This window comes from Perna viridis, chromosome 9 (genome assembly GCF_037379345.1).
Source record: "Perna viridis isolate PV_CMFRI_1.1 ecotype Kerala chromosome 9, ASM3737934v1, whole genome shotgun sequence".
Lineage (NCBI taxonomy): Eukaryota > Metazoa > Mollusca > Bivalvia > Mytilida > Mytilidae > Perna > Perna viridis.
This window is the reverse complement of record NC_142453.1, coordinates 32,494,238-32,503,717: the sequence shown is the minus strand read 5'-3', so window position 1 is coordinate 32,503,717 and position 9,480 is coordinate 32,494,238.

Genomic DNA, 9,480 nt, shown 5'->3' with positions numbered 1-9,480 from the left:
AATGACGTCGACACGCGTGAAATAACTACATACCGAAAACAAAACGTCAAAGATTATAAAACAAGAAGGAATTCGAAACTTGTCAAATTCCGCTCGGAGCCCTCACAAACTTATTCATGTATAAAAAAAAATAATGTTTACTCTTGTGCATTAGAAAAGACATTTACCCAATTGCTTTGGATCCAGGATAGAATAATTTGGTATTTTGGGTTTGTGTCTCCTCGGAAAATTTTGTCATGTTAATTTTTTGCAAATTTCCGAGAGAGACTTTTTTTATCATGATTTGGAAATTCTTTTCGTTTTTGACGTTCATTGATTTCGGTTTTTATTCTGTATCTCGGTTCTTTTCAGTTCCACACTGTACAGTGACAGTCTATGATTGTATGAAGACTAATAAAGAAGAATGAACTAACATGACTTCTTCTGTCAATTTAGTTATTTTGATTTTGCAAATGAATAAAAAATATGAAGGAGTAATCAAGGGAACCAAGGTTATAGCGGTAATCAAAGAATGTAATCCAGGGACAAAGACCAGACATGGAAAACAGACATACACAACAAAGAACATAAAGTAACTAAAATCATACATACAAAGTAACAAAAGCAAATGAGCAACTCGGACTCCACTAAAAACTGGGAGCATGGACCAGGTGCACCGGTAGGGTAAGCGTCGTCTGCTTTTCTAGAAACACCCGCCGAGTTGCTCATAAACAGTCAATTCCTGGGTAGACAAACGAGGAAAGGAAAACTATGACCCCTTGAATAAATCAGTTTTCATGGTGCAGAAGGATACACCATAACGATCCACGAGTTCATGATAACAACCATAAAACTTCTGTAGGGATAACTTCAAATTTGTAGCAACAAACCCTGTTCCAGCAGCCTATATGTTAGAGTTCTAGCGCGATACAAAAAGTCTGTGATATGAACACTCCATACGCAGGTGCTGAAGGGATGTTGCCATAGATGAAAGGAAAGTTGACAATTTTATACGTTTACATATGTGTATGATAAGTACTTTAGTTTAGTTTATAAATTTGATTTTACAACTTAAGAATACAAAAATTCCCATTTTGCCTTAACACTTTTTTCCCTATCACAGCTAAGGCGAAATGGGAACACACCCTTTTCCGTTACGAGAGGGGTACACTTTTCTTTTCCGTTAAGCCCTCATAAACCACTCGATGAACTTTAATGAGACTTTCACAGAATCTTATTACATATTCCCATTGTGCACCTTTTATTTTAGATTTTGATCCAAATCACTAGAGGTCAAAAAGACATGTAATCAAATTATGGCAAGCCCAAGTGGAGAAAAATTTCTATTTATGAATATTTATAAATAATTATAAAATTAGCATTCATAATTCAATAATATCAATTTTCATAATTCATTTTTTTAATATTCATAATATTCTTCATAATTCATTTACAGTGGAACTTCGTTAAGTCAAAGTCGAAGGGACCATGCAAAAATGTTCGAGTTATCTAAGGTTCGAGTAATCCGAGGTCGTGAATAGACCGGAAATACTATAGTAGTTTGGTCAATTATCATTTGTTGTGCTTGTACATGTGCATGTACTACAATTTGCAGGGTACTTTGTAATGTCTTGCGTTTCATATTTTTTTCGTGTTGTATATTACGTTTGAAATACTGAACGGCACCGAGAATTTTAGTGAAATTTCCTTTTTTATTTTTTGTACATTGAAAACGTCATGAGTTCATAACATGCTTCTTTGTATGACTCACGATCGGGAGTACTCCTGCAGTGCTAGGGGTTGTCTGGCAAGCCATTTTTTACATCCTAATAGCATCTGACATGTTGAAAGCCACCGCTAAACATGCGTTTTAAAATATTTTAACTCTTTTTTTTTTTACATATATGAATTTAACCTACAGAATAAAATAAAGGTATAAAAATCATTTTTTTTTTTTTTTTGTTTTTTTTTGTTAAATACCTAGAAAACATTTGTGTTGAAAGCAGTTATCAAAATGACCAGCCATTTTGAATTTTAGAATTAGGTCACTAATTTTACAGAATACAATACATTTTTGACAAAACGAACTTAAAGTTGGTACAGGCAATTCGTTGGTTGATTTAATATGTTCGTTTCGCAAATTTTAAAATCCGTAATTTACACACTCAAAAAGCTTAAAACCAAATGTGAAGTTCATTCAAACTGCCTTTATAAAAGGATTTCCAGGATTGCTGGATTTTCTAATCAGGTAAGTCATTTGTTTTTCTTCAGTTCATTCACCTTCTCCCGTTTTATGGTAAAGAAACAGTGTAAAATATTTAAATGGTAAATATTTTACTATAATTCTGCCGATTCCAAAGAACGTCGGAACGAGCGGTATGCAATATTGCGCTCGGAAGTAAGAGGATGCTGTATGGAGGAAACGGAATTCCAACCTCTTACATTGTAGGAGTAAATCAGGAGTATCGTCAAACCATGTGTTCTAAACTACTACGATAAAATTTCAAATTCACCAGCTAAACAAATGTAGTCGTTGAAATACACTTATTATCGTCTGATGTTTAATTAAATAGTCAGGTACCATTACAATTTATCTGTATTTTTAAAAAAAATAGTTTATCAAAATATCAAAATTCCGACATCACTGCTAGTACTAGTGTGAATTCCGATGTGTCATTAATAAATTAGTTTCTTTTCTGTATGGTTACGCGCAATTATGAATTAATTAAATACACAAATTAAGCCATAAAGTGTGTTAAATTAATTTCGAAAACCACGCTAATCGTTGTTAAAACACACTTCGATCATGGCTTATAATAAAGCAGTCAGTTTTCCGACTAATTAGTTGACCTCGAGACATCAGGGTTAATTTACCTCGTAAAATAACTTCGTTAAGATATTCATAATTCAATTATTAATATTCATAATTCATTTATCAATATTCATAATTCATTTATTAATATTCATAATTCATTTACATGTAATAATATTTATATATTAATTATAAAAAAAATATAAAGTTGATGTGATTTATAAATACTCATAATTGAATTTTGAATATTTATAAACCCAAGACAGATATAAATATTTATAATTCATTTATTAATATTCAATTAGAAATATTTAAGTTTATAGATCACACCACCTTTATTAATATCTATAAATGAATTAATATTTTAAATATTTATAATTGAATCGTAAATAGTTTTAATTGAATTATGAATATTTATAATTATTTATAAATATTTTTCGAGACAATACAAGACCGGACAACTTTACTGATAAACTCAGACACAATAGGTGTACAAGAGGACACTACCATAGCATCCAAATCACACAACAACACATACAATAATTACAAAACATAAAAATAATACACAACACAGTATCAAGATATAAAGTATCTAATAGAAGAAAGGTTGGTTTTCACAGCAATTCAACAAGATTTCTAATAAATGATGCCAAATTAATGTACAGTTCTCTATGACAAAGTTCAAGAAGCCTTTTAACTTATACTTCTGGAGATATATAGTATAATATTTTCGTAAATATTTATTTCGAATTTCTTTTATACTTTCATGCTGACACGAAAAGAAATAATGGAATTCATTTCCGATTCCCTGCCCACAAAGATGTCACATTCTCTGATCTTTTTGGTATCTAAGACCATTTACCTGTTTCAAACTGTATTTTTAAATTAGAACATCTCAGTTCGGCGAGATAGTACTCTATAATAACTCCAAGTAGTTAAACCTCATCGTCACAGCTAATTTCAGTTACGTTTAAATCGAATGTAGCGTTTCATTTATGTGGTTTGTTTCCGATGGCAATCGCTTGAAATTTGTCTGGGTTAAAGAAAACCAAGACACCAGCGAGCTACAGTGTACCTCCAGTGATTTAATGGCCATTTTAAAAGAAAAACTTCATGCAGACTGATAGTTGTCAGCATAAATGAAAAAAATTCACAGTGTTTGACAGAGAAAGACATCATTCAAAAATGTAGTAAATAACACAGGTCCAGGAATAGATTCTTATGGAACATCTTTAAAACTTTCTTCTAACAGTGGGGAGGAAAATTGACCTAGTTTTACTCATCGATTTACTCATTAATGAACATTCTAATATATTAAAAGCTAAGTAACTAAGACCATAATAATTTAGTTTTAATAATGCTATATTATACAGTTATTAAATGGGTTGGATGCAATAGACCAGAATATTTGTCCTGAGGTACTGAGAATGATCAAGTGTTCCATTGCCTGAGGCCAACGGCCGAGTGCAATAGAACACTTGATCATTCTCAGTACCAAAGGACAAATGTTCTGGACTATTGCATCCAACCCATTTAATAACTGTTTTATTACCTAATTTGTCTATGAGATATAATAAAGAATGGAAATGGGGAATATGTCAAAGAGACAACCATTCGACCAGGAATAGGAAATTAACCGCTCCATGTTTACGAATTGGCAGACGAGAGTCACATCTACATTTTTACACACGAGTTTTTTTTTTTGTGTGTAAATTCCAATTCAATGAAGGCTTAAAAAAAGTTCAACCAATTAAAAGGCTTAGATAAAGGTCATTATGGAGTCAGTGCAATAGACTCCTCAAGGAGACTATTGCACCGTGCAATAGTACATCGACAGTGCAATAGATCGCCCTGTCCTGAATAAATTTTGAAAATAGAGAAAAATATGTGTATATCTAATAAACAAGATAAAACCTTATAATTAGGTAATAACGTGTTAATACAGTCAAAAGCTTTTCTTAGATCCGTAAGGATTTGTTTTTGTCCAAAGCTTTCTTTCAATTTTGACAAATGCGTAAAAGTGTGGCCTGGTATGAAAGCGGTAGAAAAAAAGTCAAACACTTATGAAGATGTCCAGAGAGCTGTTTTTCTGTGTTATATAACAAATGATTTGGTCAGTGTTAAAATTTGGGTGAAATATTACATACACCTAGCTGTTACCTTTTTAGCTCAACTGGTCCAAATGGCCATGTGAGGTATGGCCATCACACGGCGTCCGTCGTTTCCGTCGTGAACATTTTTTTTCCATTTTGTTCTGCTATGACACTGCTTGACCAATTCGAAGCAAACTTGATATGAATATTACTTAGGGTATTCTGCATATAATTGGTACTGGTATTTTGATCCGTGGAAAAACGTCTACCGATACTAAAAATAAAACATATCAATAAGGATCAGACAGAAGTTGTTCGCATGTATCTCCAAAATCGTTAGCTACAGAATCGAGTTTGGCAGTGTGCATAGATTTGGAAATTGAGCTCATCCGGGCAAAAGGGGCGACCGAAGCAAATCATAGCTAATTTCCATAATGAGTTAGCCGGCGTTCTTTCTAACACATATCGCCTGAAAAAAAAGATTTATGGTGTAAATCAACAATATCCGGAAGCAATGCAGCAAGCTCGGAGAAGTTTGCACCCAGTATTGAAAGAAAAAAACGCGCACACGGTTGTAATGTTAGGCTCGTACGTGACATTCTCTACGTCGATGGTCATGTATACCGCGAAGAACAAGACAGATTTACAGATTTTATTATAAACTCAGACAGTACAGGACTGTAACAAGAGGCAGTTAACTATAACACACAATACTATGGTGAACATGACAGAAGTGTAACAAACATATATACAAGTAATATTCTAACACAATCAATAAAAAGTACTGGCTACAATATATGTGTAAGGTATAATCGATATGCTCAGGGGAGAATTGAGTTCAGTAATGTCGATTTAAGTAAAAAGTTTACCAATGTTGTCTGTAAATAAGGCAATGTTGTTTAGAACGGTAACATTACATAACGACAGCATGCCTTGCATCTTCGACAGAGATAGATTCTCGTGGTAGTAGGTCGGTATAAGTTTCACACGCAGTTGGTGTACAAAGTCGTCTGTACATACAAATAGATAGTAAACTCATCGCCAACCAATCTATCAAATAAAGATGACAGAAACGCTCCACACGAGGAATGTTATTCCATCGTCCAGTTTCTATAGGAAATCGTATATTGCTACAACGAAATTTCGCATAACTCTGACGTCTTTTTCTTTAACTTCTTTAAGTAATTTTCTAACTTGGTTCTAACTATAGAACTGACCCTTTGAATTATTCAACATATTAGAATACCAACTCTGTATAAATTGATCTTTTAAAATGTTGTATACATGATTTTATCTCAATTGATTTCAGTGAACACTGACCGTCCCAAATATAACTCAGACCTGCGTCATCTAAAATTGATTTAATAAAATCGATCCATTTTGACCTCAAAAGATTTGTTGAGTGCATTTTGAAAAGTAATTGATACATAATACCTGATAGTTTTGATTGATTTGTGAGCAGTTTTGATCAGAAGCACAGCATTCTAATCTTAACCTTTATTGCCAGCGGGTAGGCACCTGACACCCCCCCCCACACACACACACATAAACAATATAATTCGCTGTTCCGGTGTGTACCCAAAGCACTCTTTCCAAAAACTGTAAATATATCTTTTCTAAAACCTGTAAATCCTCAAATCCCCACCCTTCACAAGAATAAAGTTATATGGGTAAAACAAGGGAATCAAACAAAGTTAACTGAAGATCTGCAGGGATTGGAATATTACGCAATTTTGTATATAAGGCAAACAGAGCCTTCTGTGCCTGCGCTGCTAACTTATTTTTTTGGAACAGTGTATTTTCCATTATAATTAAACATAATACCTAAATAAGAGTAGGAATCTACAATTTCAACTACCGATCCAAACAGTTTGAACTCATAATTACGTTTTGACTTTCTCTATGTAAATATAACAGTTTTAGTTTTATCAACATTAATACCAAGACGCCATTCATTAAAATAATGTTCAAAAACTCTCAAAACAATCTGAAGGTCATCTGGCGTTTCAGCTAAAAGGGTTGTATCATCAGCATAAAATAATACGAAAATCATTATGTATGTTCTAAGCATATCTTTACATTTATCATTAATATCCTGCAGCCCATTTACATTATTATGAACAAAATATATTTCTAGGTCTGACAAAAAAAAAAATACTAAACAAAAAAGGAAACAAATTCTCACCTTGTCGTACTCCAATATCACAAGAAAAAAGTCTAGATACATCACCTCCCAATTTTACACACGATTTAATGTTGCGAGACATGTTATATACCACATTTAATGTTTTACCAGAAACATTATTTTTAACCAGCTTTTGCCATAACCCAAGCCTCCAAACAGTGTCGAAGGCCTTTTTAAAGTCGACAAATGTACAAAAAAGTTTCTTCCACATAACCAGATAGATCTCTATCAATGCATGTAAGCAGAAAATGTTATCTGTGGTAGCATATCCCTTTTTCTAATCCCGGCCTGACTGTCAGGAATCAAAGAATATAAATTAGTATATTCAGATAATCTGTTATTTAATACAGACGTAAGGACTTTTCCAATAGAAGACACTAATGTTATTCCTCTGTATGCAGCTGGGTTCGTAGGATCCCCCTTATTTTTGTAAATAGGAATGATAATTCCCCCGGTCTAAACTTCCGGTATGGTGCCAGCATTCAACTAGGTTAAAGAGCTTTACATAAATAGGCAAAAGTGAATCAATAGTGGACTTACGGTATTCGTTGGCGACATTATCGCAACCCTATGCCATTCCGTTCTTTAAAGATTTGACAGCTCGCACAATCCCGTCAGCGGTAATTTCAGAATATCATTAACCACTTCATCATCACTATCGGGTATGAATCCTTGTTCATGCACACGAACTCCTACCAGACCACAACATTTTGCGGACAACAGAACACCGGATGAATGCCTAGGTCAGAAACGTCGGAGGGTTTCTACACCCAGACAATCATAGAAATCCCAATGGGATACTGAACAGAAGAATAAGCCAAATGAACTTTTTAGTAGTAAAAACATAATTTCTGTCTCTAAACGGATAAATTACAAAAAAAAATGACATACCATGAATTTATAGAATTGGTATTAAGTAACAGTCTTTGTAAGAATCATGCAAAATCTGAAATATGTGATGCACCTAAAAAAAAGGCTACATATTTTTATTTTTGCAATTAAGTTGTTTTATGGGTCTATACTATGAAACGTGTAATTATTCATTCCAATCTGCCTGCTCTTAGGAGATAATCAACATTGAAAATCCAATAGATTCTATTATATTTCAGTGTCATTTACAGAGTTATCTCCCTCAATTTTGAAATCTACAGTGCATTCTATATAATCTCCTAAGAGAACCGGTTATATGAAAAACCACATGTTAATTTCTGTTTACTATGACATTTCAAACAAAATATCAAAAATAAAAATATGTAGGCTTTTTACTCATGAATCACATTTTGCATGATCCTTAGCTGGAGTACTACTTAAAATTTGATTTTATATGTTTAACTGAATGTAAAACTAATGATTTTTTATATTATTGATATACCGGGGTACAAAGGTAAAAACAGAAAAAAAAACAAATGCAAGAGTTAAATCAGGTGGTATTGCCTTTGGTTACAAACATGTTTAGGACAAATACGTCCAACCCATTGAAATGAAGAGTAAATTTATTGCTCTTTGAACTCCGACCAAGACATTCTGAATTAAATGACGATATAGGTCAAGAATTTTCAGAAACAGAAACATGAAAATGTATCAAAGGTCTTAATAACTCTAATGCCTGTGGTGATGATTTGATTGTCAATGAATATATTAAAAGAATTTTGATGCCTTTATATGTTATAAACTCTTCAACTGAATTTTTTTTATTCTGAAGTTGTCCCTAGGGCATGCATGGCTGATAGACAATATTATTATTATTATTACGACGTCTTCATGCTATTTGGTTACTTTCTAAAATTTTCTCATCAGAAACCACTGGACAGAAGGTAGTGAAAATTGATATGATTGTTCCTTATAGGTGCATTGCTCTAGGAAGTTTTATCCAAGAAAAGAAAATGGCCGCTAAAATTTACCAAAAAAAAAAAATTAATAGAATGTTGCTTATCAAGCCAGGTGAGCTATATATATGTATAGTTAACATTTATTTTGCTAAAAGATTCATCTACAGGGCATGGGGTGACTTAGTCTTTTATATATTTGCATCTCCAATGTTTTTGCGACTTTTACAAAAACACTATTATGGATTTCACCGATCTCTTTTTGATTAGTGGTATTTTTTTTTCTTTGGAGGATTATATTCTTTTAGTTGAATTAACTCTGTTGGTCAGAAATGCCTTTCAGTCAGTGGCCAGAAATCTTTATACGTTATCTAATAAACTTATAAGCTTCGTGAATTATTTACAATAATTTGAAAAAAAAAACAAATAAAAAACATGATACTGCACATTCAATACAGTTTAGTTTCGCTTTACAATAAGCTCGACATTGAAAATATGAAGCACTGTAGTACGTAAAACTTCTTAGCTCTTCAGTACTTTGATATTAATGTAAACATAAATATTCATCCGCGACGGTTCCCGAAA